The 14,454-nt window shown below is 39.0% G+C and overlaps 1 protein-coding gene across 2 annotated transcripts in view; it reads left to right on the top strand.

Moving 5' to 3' along the window:
- The window catches only part of LOC137623356 (uncharacterized), a 547,933-nt gene that overhangs the window by 13,320 nt on the left and 520,159 nt on the right, over positions 1-14,454 (top strand). For both annotated transcript variants that reach the window (XR_011040602.1, XM_068354184.1), the window contains exon 2: positions 5,366-5,541. The gene's annotated coding sequence lies outside the window, so the exon portion shown is untranslated. The remainder of the gene's footprint in view (positions 1-5,365; positions 5,542-14,454) is intronic.

Raw genomic sequence — 14,454 nt, 5'->3', positions numbered from 1 at the left:
ACATCAACTGCAAGGAGCTACTGGCAGTTCATTTGGCCCTATTGAACTTCAAGTCCCTCCTGCTAGGCAAGGTGGTGGAGGTGAACTCCGACAACACACAGCCTTGGCTTACATCTCCAAGCAGGGAGGGACCCATTCGAGGAGCCTGTACGAGATAGCAAGGGACCTCCTCATTTGGTCAAGAAGTCTAAACCTCACCCTAGTTACGAGGTTCATTCAGGGCAACATGAACGTCTCAGCAGATCGCCTAAGCAGAAAAGATCAGGTCATCCCCACGGAATGGACCCTTCACAAGAGCGTGTGCAACAGACTTTGGACCTTGTGGGGTCAGCCGACAATAGATCTTTTTGCCACCTCCATGACCAAGAGGCTTCCTTTGTACTGTTCCCCAGTTCCAGACCCAGCAGCAGTTCATGTGGATGCTTTTCTGCTGAATTGGTCCCATCTCGACCTTTACGCATTCCCACCGTTCAAGATCATAAACAAAGTCCTTCAGAAGTTCATCTCGCACGAAGGGACACGGCTGACGCTGGTTGCTCCCCTTTGGCCTGCAAGAGAATGGTTCACAGAGGTACTACAATGGCTGGTCGACGTCCCCAGGACTCTCCCTCTAAGAGTGGACCTTCTACGTCAACCTCACGTAGACAAGTTGCACCCAAACCTCCACGCTCTTCGGCTGACTGCCTTCAGACTGTCGAAAGATTCGCTAGAGCTAGAGGCTTTTCGAAGGAGGCAGCCAGTGCGATTGCCAGAGCAAGGAGGGTATCCACTCGTAGAGTCTACCAATCCAAGTGGGAAGTCTTCCGGAGCTGGTGTAGAGCCAATGCAGTTTCCTCTACCAATACCTCTGTAACCCAAATAGCTGACTTCCTATTACATCTAAGGAATGAGAGATCCCTTTCAGCTCCTACGATTAAAGGGTACAGGAGTATGTTGGCTTCAGTTCTCCGCCACAGAGGTTTGGACCTTTCTTCCAACAAGGACCTTCAAGACATCCTTAAGTCTTTTGAGACTTCTAAAGAACGTCGTTTACCCACTCCAGGCTGGAATCTAGACGTAGTCTTAAGGTTCCTTATGTCGCCTAGGTTCGAACCTCTCCAGTCAGCTTCCTTCAAGGACCTTACCCTCAAGACTCTTTTTCTCGTCTGCCTTGCAACAGCTAAAAGAGTCAGTGAGGTTCATGCCTTCAGCAAGAACATTGGGTTCACATCCGAATCTGCGACATGTTCTTTACAGCTCGGATTCTTAGCTAAGAATGAACTTCCTTCACGTCCTTGGCCTAGATCGTTTGAAATTCCTAGCCTTTCCAACATGGTAGGTAACGAGCTAGAAAGAGTTCTTTGCCCTGTCAGAGCTCTGAAATATTATCTTAATAGGTCTAAACCTATTCGAGGACAGTCAGAAGCCTTATGGTGTGCAATCAAGAAACCTTCGATGCCCATGTCCAAAAACGGGGTTTCGTATTATATAAGGCTTCTGATTAGAGAAGCCCTTTCTCACTTGAAGGAGGAAGACCTTGCTTTGCTGAAGGTAAGGACCCACGAAGTTAGAGCCGTAGCCACTTCGATGGCCTTTAATAAAAACAGTTCTCTGCAGAGCATAATGGATGCAACTTATTGGAGGAGCAAGTCAGTGTTTGCATCATTTTATCTTAAAGATGTCCAGTCTCTTTACGAGAACTGCTACACCCTGGGACCATTCGTAGCAGCGAGTGCAGTAGTAGGTGAGGGCTCAGCCACTACATTCCCTTAATCCCATAACCTTTTTTAACCTTTCTCTTGAATGCTTTTATTGTTGTTTTTATGGTTGTTACGGTAGGCTAAGAAGCCTTCCGCATCCTTTTGATTTGGCGGGTGGTCAATTCATTCTTGAGAAGCGCCTGGGTTAGAGGTTGTGTAGAGGTCCTTTAGTAGGGGTTGCAGCCCTATATACTTTAGCACCTTAGAGTTGATTCAGCCTCCTAAGAGGAACGCTGCGCTCAGTAAGGAAGACGAACTTAATAAAGGCAGAGTAACGGTTCAAGTCGACTTCCTTACCAGGTACTTATTATTTCATTGTTATTTTGAGATAACTGATTATATGAAATACGGGATACTTAGCTATCCTTTAGTCATGTACACTGGTTTTCACCCACCCCCCTGGGTGTGAATCAGCTACATGATTATCGGGTAAGTTTAATATTGAAAAATGTTATTTTTATTAGTAAAATAAATTTTTGAATATACTTACCCGATAATCATGATTTAATTGACCCTCCCTTCCTCCCCATAGAGAACCAGTGGACCGAGGAAAAATTGAGGAGGTGTCAACAAGAAGTACTGTAGTACCTGGCCACAGGTGGCGCTGGTGAGTACACCCCCTTCTAGTATAGTGATAGCTGGCGTATCCCTCCCGTAGAATTCTGTCGGGCAACGGAGTTGACAGCTACATGATTATCGGGTAAGTATATTCAAAAATTTATTTTACTAATAAAAATAAAATTTTTACACGAATAGTACTGTTCCGATTTTGACCAAAGTTGGTAGTCGTGTTGGGTAGTGCTCAAGGAGGACTTTGTAACATTTTGGATAAAGTAGAGGTACACAGCAGTACTGGAGTTTGAAATAATCACAATGTTAATTGCATGACAAATAATTTGTTTGTGAACAACATTGCACAAAAACTACAGAACTAATTTCAACAAACATCGGTGGACATGTGGGGTATGATCCAAGGACGAATCCATCAGGTGTTGAAGAAAATACGTCAAAGTATAAGTACACAGTGGAGCTAACCCTTTTACCCCCAAAGGACGTACTGGTACGTTTCACAAAAGCCATCCCTTTACCCCCATGGACGTACCGGTACGTCCTTGCAAAAAAATGCTATAAAATTTTTTTTTTTTATATTTTTGATAATTTTTTGAGAAAATTCAGGCATTTTCCAAGAGAATGAGACCAACCTGACCTCTCTATGACAAAAATGAAGGCTGTTAGAGCAATTTAAAAAAAATATACTGCAAAATGTGCTGGGAAAAAAATAATCCCCTGGGGGTTAAGGGTTGGAAATTTCCAAATAGCCTGGGGGTTAAAGTGTTAAAAAAAACCTTTTCAAGCTACCGTATGTCATTGTCGGTGAGTAAATATTACTTGGTATGAAACCGAGTGCCGGAACTGTTGAATAAATTGCTGCCCTAGTGTTAAGATTTGTAAATGACATCTTGGTAGGTGTGTCAGTTAGGTTTGAATATTAAATCAATGAAAATGTGTGTGTGCAGTACATTGAATGATGTTAAAATTAACCTCTGTAGTTTTTTTTTTCACCTCTGCCAACAAAGTTTGAAAGGTTATGTTTTACCCCCTGTTTGTGTGTGTTTGTGAACAGCTTCCTGACCACAATTTTAACCTTAGAATATTGAAACTAGCAGGGATTAACTTTCATGTAAAATCCTGGAAATAATTAAATTTTGGAAGTTCAAGGTCATAGGTCAAGGTTAGAGTCAAGCAAAATTTCCAACTCACGTAATCAGCTATAAGTTTGGACATCGTTGTCACAGAGACTTCAAACTTGGTTCATAGTTGAGTGTATGAAAATCCACGCCAATTGATACATGTTAAGGTCAAAGGTCAAGGTCGAGAGATAAGCTGCTGCAGCGGAGGTCTGCACCCTACTGAGGGCCCCTTTAGTTTTACCTCTGTTCTGCATTCCGTTATACATCCGAGTGTTGAATAAAAGGTTTTTGCTGTAGGAACAGTCCTTAATAATTATGCCTGATTTTACTCATCTCTGACGTAGGCATTTACTCAATTTATATAGAAAACAGCAACAATTATTTTCTACATTTTCTTAGGTTACAACTCGACTGCTATTTTATGACCATTGTTCTCTAGTCTTGGGTAATGCCGTAGCCTCAGTACCATGTTCTTCCACTGTCTTGGGTTAAAGTTCTCTTGCTTAAGGGTACACTTGGGCACACTATTTCATCTTATTTCTCTTCCTCTTGTTTTCTTATAAGTTTTTATAGTTTATATAGAAGATTTTTATTTTAATGTTACCTTGCTGTCTTTCCTTACTGGGCTATTTTCCTTGTTGGAGCCCCTGGGCATATAGCATCCTGCTTTTCCAACTAAGGTTGTAGCTTAGAAATTAACCCTTTTACCCCCAGGCTCTTTGGAAATTTCCAACCCTTAACCCCCAAGGGGTTATTTTTTCCCCAGCACATTTTGCAGTATATTTTTTTTAAATTGCTCTAACAGCCTTAATTTTTGTCATAGAGAGGTCAGGTTGGTCTCATTCTCTTGGAAAATGCCTGAATTTTTTCAAAAAATTATCAAAAATATGAAAAAAAAAATGTTTATAGCATTTTTTTGCAAGGACGTACCGGTACGTCCATGGGGGTAAAGGGATGAGTTTTGTGAAACGTACCAGTACGTCCTTTGGGGGTAAAAGGGTTAATAATAATAGCTGCTGTCACTCCCCTTTATTTATATATTGCGTGTTATAACTTCCCCGTAGGTGGGAGTGCGGCATTACTAGTGGAACTTTTTAGCTTTCTTCTCTACGTCTCTTCCGGCTAATTCTCTTGAATCTTGCTGTGAAGCTTCTCCTAGCCTTACTTCACAATCTAACCTGCGGGAGATTTTCCCAGTTTTACCGGTTTTTTAGCTTTCTTCTTTACGTCTCTTCCAGCTAATTCTCTTGAATCTTGCTGTGAAGCTTCTCCTAGCCTTACTACACAGTCTAACCTGCGGGAGATTTTCCCAGTTTTACCGGTTTGCTGAATGTCCTTTCAGACTCCAGTGCCAGGTCATAAATCCCAAATTTATAAATCTATCCTATATTCAAACATTAGATGGTAGTATAAATCTATACATGTCTCTAATAAAGATTTATTTATTATTTTTTCCAAATACTTTAACCCTTCTACCCCCAAAGGACGTACTGGTACGTTTCACAAAAGCCATCCCTTTACCCCCATGGACGTACCGGTACGTCCTTGCAAAAAAATGCTATAAAATTTTTTTTTTTCATATTTTTGATAATTTTTTGAGAAAATTCAGGCATTTTCCAAGAGAATGAGACCAACCTGACCTCTCTATGACAAAAATTAAGGCTGTTAGAGCAATTTAAAAAAAATATACTGCAAAATGTGCTGGGAAAAAAATAACCCCCTTGTGGGTTAAGGGTTGGAAATTTCCAAAGAGTCTGGGGGTAAAAGGGTTAACTAGAGCATTCATTATATTGTACAAATTTATTCTGCATGGAATGATTTTCTGGTTTTACACTGGGACAGCAGAGGGAACTAGAAATCTTTTTTTGTTCACGGTTTTATAAATATAAATATTTGTACACATTATAATGTATATTAACACCTTTCTACTCACAGGTAGGCTATGCACTCAAGACGGTGGTTAGCGGTTGCGGCCGAGGATGTCAACTAAAGAGGATGCCGCCAACCCTAATCCAATACAATTAAATGGATGGCCCCAATCCAGTTCTAGGCAAGAGGACCCTCCAAGCAAGTGATACCTGATGGTAGATTTTATACAACTTGAATATCAGGTAAGATTTCTTTTAAACTACCTTTCAACATTGTTGTAAATTTCAGTTGACTAACCCTTTTACCCCCAAAGGACGTACTGGTACGTTTCACAAAACCCATCCCTTTACCCCCATGGACGTACCGGTACGTCCTTGCAAAAAAATGCTATAAAAATATAGGCATTTTCCAAGAGAATGAGACCAACCTGACTTCTCTATGACAAAAATTAAGGCTGATAGAGCAATTTGAAAATTATATAGTGCAAAATGTGCTGGGAAAAAAATAACCCCCTCGGGGTTAAGGGTTGGAAATTTCCAAAGAGCCTGGGGGTAAAAGGGTTAAGTATGAAAAAATATGTTCCTAATTGGATGCAAACCTTTGTCATTTATATGGGTTAGCTCTTGAAGAGCTTTGTTGCGTCCAAATTGAAGAATTATTGTGGGACTGGCAGTCTAGTATGGCTGCCTCGTGGGCCCACCATGCCCTTGGGTGTGGCGATGCTAGCAGCTGTGTGCTCACTTTGCTCCTGGCCGCTACGAATTTTATTTGTCCGTTACAGACCACCTTGCAGTGTTTTGTGTTATAATATTTTTCTTATAACTAGTATGAGAGCTAAGCAAGTGGTTCTGAAAACCTGCCCAGGCCTGAAAGCTGCCTTTTTGACACCTTCATGAGCCAAGTTGACATAGACTAGCCACCCGTTGAGACACTACCGCTAAAGAGTTCTGGGGTCTTTTGACTGGCCAGACAGTACTACATTGGAGCCTTCTCTCTGGTTACGGTTCATTTCCCCTTTGCTTACACATGCACCGAGTAGTCTGGCCTATTCTTTATACATTATCCTGTCCTCATACACATGACAACACTGAGGTCACCTAACAATTCTTCTTTGCTCAAGGGGTTAACTAATGCTCTGTAATTGTTCAGGGGCTACTTTCCTCTTGGTAAGGGTAGAAGAACTCTTTAGCCATGGTAAGCAGCTCTTCTAGGAGAAGGACACTTCAAAATCAAACCATTGTTCTCCAGTCTTGGGTAGTGCCATAGCCTCTGTACCATGGTCTTCCACTGACTTGGGCTAGAGTTCTCTTGCTTGAGGGTACACTTGAGCACACTGTTTTATCTAGTTTCTCTTCCTCTACTGTTAATGTTTTTATTGTTTATGAAGGAAATATTTATTTTAATGTTACTGTTCTTAAAGTATCTTATTTTTCCTTGTTTCCTTTCCTCAAAGGGCTATTTTCCCTGCTGGGGCCCCTGGGCTTATAGCATCCTGCTTTTCCAACTAGGATTGTAGCTTAGCATTTAATAATAATAATAATAAGAGAAATAAGATAGAATAGTGGGCCCCGAGTGTACCCTTAAGCAAGAGAACTCTAACCAAAGGCATTGGAAGACCATGGTACAAAGGCTATGGCACTACCCAAGACTAGAAAACAATGGTTTCATTTTGGAGTGTCCTTGTCCTCCTTGAAGAGCTGCTTACCATAGCTAAAGTGTCTCTTCTATCCTTACCAAGAGGAAAGTAGCCCCTGAACAATTACAGAGCATTAGTTAACCCCTTGAGTAAAGAAGAATTGTTAGGTGACCTCAGTGTTGTCATGTGTATGAGGACAGGAGAACGTATAAAGAATAGGCCAGACTACTCGGTGTCTGTGTAGGCAAAGGGAAAGAACCGTAAACACAGAGAAAGCTCCAATGTAGTACTGTCTGGCCAGTCAAAGGATCTCATAACTCTCTAGCAGTAGTATCTCAACGGGCAGCTGGCGCCCTGGCCAACCTACTACCTCATTTTTGTTAAATTTCTTATTTTTTGTAAAGGAAATATATATTTTTATGTTACTGTTCTTAAAATATTTTATTTTTCCTTGTTTCCTCTCCTCACTGGGCAATTTTCCCTGTTGGAGCCCCTGGGCTTTAAACATTTTGCTTTACCAACTAGGGTTGTAGCTTAGCAAGTAATAATAATAATAATAATGTAGTTTGAACAGCAGCTGTGAATCCCAACAGCGTTTGCAAAGCATCTGCTATTAAATTACAATAAAGAAATGGGATATTGGAAAAAAATGAAAACTGAAAGGAAAGAAATCATTCAGAGAAGTTACGAGATCTTTTTCCTTTTCACCGTGAAGGAACTTCAAAGAAGGTGGTTTTGCTAAACAAATCCTTTAGTTAAATTCATTCTTATTAGGAAAGTCAAGATGAGCTCCATATTTTTTGTAAGTCGTATTTCTGTACTTCCTAAAATAGTATAGGCCTTGCTTTTGCTTTTCGCATTTTACTTCGACTTGACCCGGGCTGATGGTGCTGAATCATATCTGCCTCAAAGTTACTAAGCTGCTGCTGTTATTATAATGACTAGCTAAGCTGCACCCCTACTTAGAAAAGCAGGATGCTATAAGACCAACATGCACACCTTGATCAGTGCATACATTTTTGTTTTCTCTGTTATTGGTTCGTTTGAGTTTTCAGTAGTCAAGATATTAAAGTATGTCTTCTGAGTTTTTTTAAGTACAGGTTTTCTCGATTTACCATGCTGATTTGGTATGCGATCTCATTTATGGCGTGATCTCAGAAATCGTTGTTTTGCTTTGGCATGCAATCTCAGTATTTTTAATAGGTAAAGAAAAAAGCAAAAAATAATAGAAAATCTAATAGTTCTTGCTTCGCCATGAAGTGAAATGTGATCACTACTATCAGGTGAGACTGCATACCAAAACGAAAGCATTTCTTTGAGATCGCATACCAAAACGGCAGCCGATTTACTTTACATTTACTTTAACCCTTTTACCCCCAAAGGACGTACTGGTACGTTTCACAAAACTCATCCCTTTACCCCCATGGACGTACCGGTACGTCCTTACAAAAAAATGCTATAAAATTTTTTTTTTTCATATTTTTGATAATTTTTTGAGAAAATTCAGGCATTTTCCAAGAGAATGAGACCAACCTGACCTCTCTATGACAAAAATTAATGCTGTTAGAGCAATTTAAAAAGAATATACTGCAAAATCTGCTGGGAAAAAAATAACCCCTTGGGGGTTTGGGGTTGGATATTTCCAAATACCCCGGGGGTAAAAGGGTTAATAGGTAAAGTAAAAAACAAAGAATAATAGAAAATCTAATAGTTCTTGCTTCGCCATGAAGTGAAATGTGATCACTACTATCAGGTGAGACTGCATACCAAAACGAAAGCATTTCTTTGAGATCGCATACCAAAACGGCAGCCGATTTACTTTACATTTACTTTAAGGGCTGCTTTTCTGGTCCTATGCTGCAGGGGAACCCCACTCTCTACAGGACCTTCACAGATATTTTATCATTTATAGTCCAAGGCATTCAGTAGTTCACAGTTTGGAAATATGTGACCCACATTATTATTATTATTCTTATTTTTACTAGCTAAGCTACAACCCTACTTGGAAAAGGAAGATTCCGTAAGCCCAAGGGCTCCAACAGGGAAAAATTACCCAGTGAGGAAATTAGGAAATGGATAAGATATGAGATGTTATGAACAATTGAAATAAAATATTTGAAAAACATTAACATTAAAACATTTCACATATAAACTATAAAAAGACTTAACATAGAGTACTGTATGTTAGTGTAGGGACGAGTTATGATTAGCATAGATAGCTCAGATGTAGCAGAGGTTTATTTAACTGCGTAATAATGTAATGAAATGAAAATTTCTGAAAATAGGAATTTTCCTTAGCTTTCGACAATGTAAGTTTGGCTAAAGCATACTCAGACTTTGTACAGTACTGTATTTACTTTTACTGTAATGCACAGGTGACAATCAGTACTGTAGTCCTACAGGTTTTGACAGTGTTGTTTTTTAGAGTATTTGCTGGATTTCAAGCATGCATTATCTGCTTGTGTGCACAATTTGTAACTAATTAACCCTTTTACCCCCAAAGGACGTACTGGTACGTTCCACAAAACTCATCCCTTTGCCCCCAAGGACGTACCGGTACGTCCTTGCAAAAAAACACTATAAAAATTTTTTTTTTCATATTTTTGATAATTTTTTTTTGAGAAAATTCAGGCATTTTCCAAGAGAATGAGACCAACCTGACCTCTCTATGACAAAAATTAAGGCTGTTAGAGCAATTTGAAAAATATATACTGCAAAATGTGCTGCGAAAAAAATAACCCCCTAGGGCTTAAGGGTTGGAAATTTCCAAAGAGCCTGGGGGTAAAAGGGTTAAGAACAAGCAATTTAATTTGGTTGTTTAGTAAGAAGTACTGTATTTTAGATACCTGTTTGTAGTGGGTATGGTACATATTTTAGCAGCCAGTAAATTGTTGTAGACATTAGAATGAGGCAAACTGATTGAATTTCATATTCTGCCTTCGTCTGTTTATTCACTTGTTTTTTTATGGTACCTGTGAACTAATTCTGTTTGGGGTCGCTGTTGCATCCGGTCTTTAGTCCCACCTAATTCTTACCCTTCTAATGGATTACAGTGAACCCTCGTTTATCGCGGTAGATAGGTTCCAGACCCGGCCGCGATAGGTGAAAATCCGCGAAGTAGTGACACCATATTTACCTATTTATTTAACATGTATATTCAGACTTTTAAAACCTTCCCTTGTACGTAGTACTGTTAACAAACTACCCTTTAATGTACAGAACACTTAATGAATGTACTACAGTACCCTAAACTAAAACAGGCACAAATATTAAAGGCGATTTTATATCGTGTTTCCTAAACACGCCAAAAAGCACGATAAAAAATGGCAACCAATGTTTTGTTTACGTTTCTCTGATCATAATGATGAAACAAACGCATTCACTGTACACATCTGTGTATAGGTTAGTTTTTGCATCGATTATATTGATTATTCAGTACAGTATGTTGATTTTGTTATTACCAATATGTATATGTATATGGGTTATGAAAAAAATCCGCGAAGTGGTGAATCCGCGATGGTCGAACCGCGAAGTAGCGAGGGTTCACTGTACTATTCTTCCTTTCTCCCAGATTGCTGTCTTACCTCTTTGTACTTCATATGGGTCAAGTGTCTTCAGTGCAGTTCTTATCCTGTTTAGGTGTTGTGATCATGCATTGTCCAGCAGCTAATATTCTCACTTTCATTTTTGATTGATTTGATGTCTTTCCTTTTGATGGAATTGTGATCCTTATTGTCCTAAACTATAAATTACTAATTATTTACAAATTTACTTCAATTTTACTTTATTTTAAGGGCTGGTTTCCTGGTCCTATAGCACAGGAACCTTATGCACTACAAGAATGTTTGTCATTTACAGTCTTATGTATTTAGAGTAATACACAGCTTATTCCATGTTTATTGTCAAATCCACATTATTGAAGCACTTTAAAAAACAAGAATGTCTTCAGTTTCTTCTTTAAAGTTTTGTCTTCAGGCTTTTGGATGCTTAGTGGAAGCTTGTCATATAGTCTTGGAGCCTCATGTTTGAAAGTTGTAGATCCTGCTGTAGACATGCCTCTTGGCTCCAATAATTTGAAACTATCTTTAACTATTCTTGTGTTTACACGATTCATTGGCTGCACAATATGTAGCAATTCTCTTTGATATTTTGGATGTCTGATAACTTGATGGGTTATTGCACAAACATTATCTTAAACTTTTCTAGCTTGAATAGACAGCCAATTTAATTCAATTAGTATAGGAATGATCCTTTCATTCTCTTTGATATTTTGGATGTCTGATAACTCGATGGGTTATTGCACAAACATTATCTTGAACTTTTCTAGCTTGAATAGACAGCCAATTTAATTAAATTAGTATAGGAAGGATCCTTTCTTAGGGTGGAATACATTTTATCAATCTTGCTCTTCGTGCTTACAGTGAACCCTCGTTTATCGCGGTAGATAGGTTCCAGACCCGGCCGCGATAGGTGAAAATCCGCGAAGTAGTGACACCATATTTACCTATTTATTTAACATGTATATTCAGACTTTTAAAACCTTCCCTTGTACGTAGTACTGTTAACAAACTACCCTTTAATGTACAGAACACTTAATGCATGTACTACAGTACCCTAAACTAAAGCAGGCACAAATATTAAAGGCGATTTTATTCATGCGTTTCCTAAACACGCCAAAAAGTACGATAAAAAATGGCAACCAATGTTTTGTTTACGTTTCTCTGATCATAATGAAGAAACAAACGCATTTACTGTACACATCTGTGTATAGGTTAGTTTTTGCATCGATTATACAGTATTGATTATTCAGTACAGTATGTTGATTTTGTTATTACCAATATGTATATGTATATGGGTTATGAAAAAAATCCGCGAAGTGGTGAATCCGCGATGGTCGAACCGCGAAGTAGCGAGGGTTCACTGTATTATGTTTTGTAATTCCATAAGTTGCACTTTGGGTAGATTGTTGTGGATGGAGTTCCAGTAGTCAATCTTGGTAAGAACACAGTTAATCACAGGTTTCTGTACAAAATACTTATCCAGTTACATCTTTGCAAAATCAATGTTTTTAAGGTTGATATTCAGTGTTTCTTACTACGTTATGACTTTAACCCTTTTACCCCCAGGCTATTTGGAAATTTCCAACCCTTAACCCCCAGGGGGTTATTTTTTTACCTGAACATTTTGCAGTATATTTTTTTTAAATTGCTCTAACAGCCTTAATTTTTTATCATAGAGAGGTCAGGTTGGTCTCATTCTCTTGGAAAATGCCTGAATTTTCTCAAAAAATTATCAAAAATATGAAAAAAAAAAAAATTTATAGCATTTTTTTGCAAGGACGTACCGGTACGTCCATGGGGGTAAAGGGATGGCTTTTGTGAAACGTACCAGTACGTCCTTTGGTGGTAAAAGGGTTAAGCACTGAGAGATACATTACAGTCAAGTGATACCCCTAGGTCACAAAATTTACTTTATATTGGGATCAAGTTGTTAATATTTGTGTATGTCGCCAAAAGTTCTTAAGTTATTTTTCTTTCATTTTGTTGTGTATTTGTCATCCATTCCCTAACACTGGTAAGAACCTGGTTTAAAGTTTCAGCGGTATCATCCATGTCATTTATGAAAAGTAAAGTTGTGTATCATCCGCAAACAGTTTAAACTCCACTTCATACATTTGATAGATCTAAAGCAGTGGTTCTCAAACTATGGGTCGCGACCCAAAGTTGGGTCGCGAGATCAATTTTGATGGGTCGCAGGGACACAGGAACATTATCATGCTTTCAGTGTTTCAGTGTATTTCAGTTGCTTAATTGAATTATTCTTCTTTAACCACAAATTACTTTTGTTATGTATGTTCATCTTCCCCCCACCTCCCTCCTCCTGGGCCCCATGTAATGGTGTCTCTGCCATAGATTCTATTAATTTAGTTTTGTGAATTAAAAGCAGTGCCATGGATTCTATAAATATAGTTTTGGGAACGAAAAGCAGTGCCATGAATCCTGTTCGTTTAGTTTTGTGAAAAGGAAAAGCAGTGCCATAAATCCCACTAGTTTAGTTTTGTGAATGAAAAGCTGTACACTATTTTTTTTCCAAAATAAAGTGTATATATCATTGCATGTTTTCTTTCTCTTCACTTTACTCTGGGTTGCGAAGGAATGAAATGTTTCAAATAGGGTCGCTCATGAAAAAGTTTGAGAACCACTGACCTAAAGTATAGGTACAGAATAAGATTGGGCCTAGTACGCTTCCCTTGGGTACCCTTCTTTTTAATTGTTCTTAAGATAGATGAGTTTCCAATTCGTAGACAGTAGTTTGTCAACCAAGTAATCTTTTAGATACTCAAAGGCTTCATCTTCAATACCATTGGGCCTTAAATCATTGAGTAGCAGTTCGTGCACAACTATCGAAAGCAGTGCTAAGATCGGGTAATATCAAGATACCAAATTTGTTTACATCCATCGTTTCCAGCCGATCATTTACAACAGCAAATGAAATATAATTGTCTGGATGCTGAACGGTTGTCTGGCAATGCTTCGAATCTTTAAATGTGACTAACTAGTTGTTCAAGAATGACATATTCCAACAATTTTGAAAGGGGCGTTTACTATTGCACTGTAATTGTTCAGTGGCTATTTTTCTCTTGGTAGAAGAGAGGCTAGCTATGGTAAGCAGCTCTTAACCCTTTTGCAGTATATTTTTTTTAATTGTTCTAACAGCCTTAATTTTTGTCATAGAGAGGTCAGGTTGGTCTCATTCTCTTGGAAAATGCCTGAAGTTTCTCAAAAAATTATCAAAATTATGCAAAAAAAAATGTAAATAGCAGTTTTTTGCAAGGACGTACCAGTACGTCCATGGGGTAAAGGGATGAGTTTTGTGAAACGTACCAGTACGTTCTTTTGGGGGTATAAGGGTTAAGAGAAGGACACTCCAAATTCTATAGCCTCTGAACCATGGTTTTTCACTGTCTTGGTCTTAAACCCCAGTCCAGCAGATTACCAGACAGAGACATTTCCAATATGCTACCAAAACCCTTTGCGATAATACTAGGGAATTAGCCTATTGAAAACGCCTCTGGACAGGTTTTCAATACCTGCTCAAGCATGATAGTTTCTTGTAGTGTCTGCAACCTCACCATCCCTGAGAGCTAAGGATGGGGGTTTTGGGGAACCTAAAGGTCTACCATTCCCTACCCCTCCCTGGTCCTAGCTTGGGTGAAGAGGGCATTTGATGCTGATCATATGTATATATGGAAATTCTCTGGAGTTTTTTTCCTGCTAGGTTATTGTTAATGTCTCTGGCTTCTGCCATTCATGAGTGGCCTTTAAACCTTAAAATCCTGACAAAAATCTTTGAAAGCAGTCTCAGATGAAAGTGTCAGAAATGACTGACTTGACTCGACTTTAAGGCCTGCTTATCTGGTCCCGTACAGCAGGGGAGCCCTTGCTTGTCTGGTGCCGTACAGCAGGGGAGCCCTTGCTTGTCTGGTGCCGTACAGCAGGGGAGCCCTTGCTTGTCTGGT

This window comes from Palaemon carinicauda, chromosome 30 (assembly GCF_036898095.1).
Source record: "Palaemon carinicauda isolate YSFRI2023 chromosome 30, ASM3689809v2, whole genome shotgun sequence".
Lineage (NCBI taxonomy): Eukaryota > Metazoa > Arthropoda > Malacostraca > Decapoda > Palaemonidae > Palaemon > Palaemon carinicauda.
Note: the sequence above shows the minus strand (reverse complement) of the source record. Positions and strands in the feature narration are given on the sequence as shown.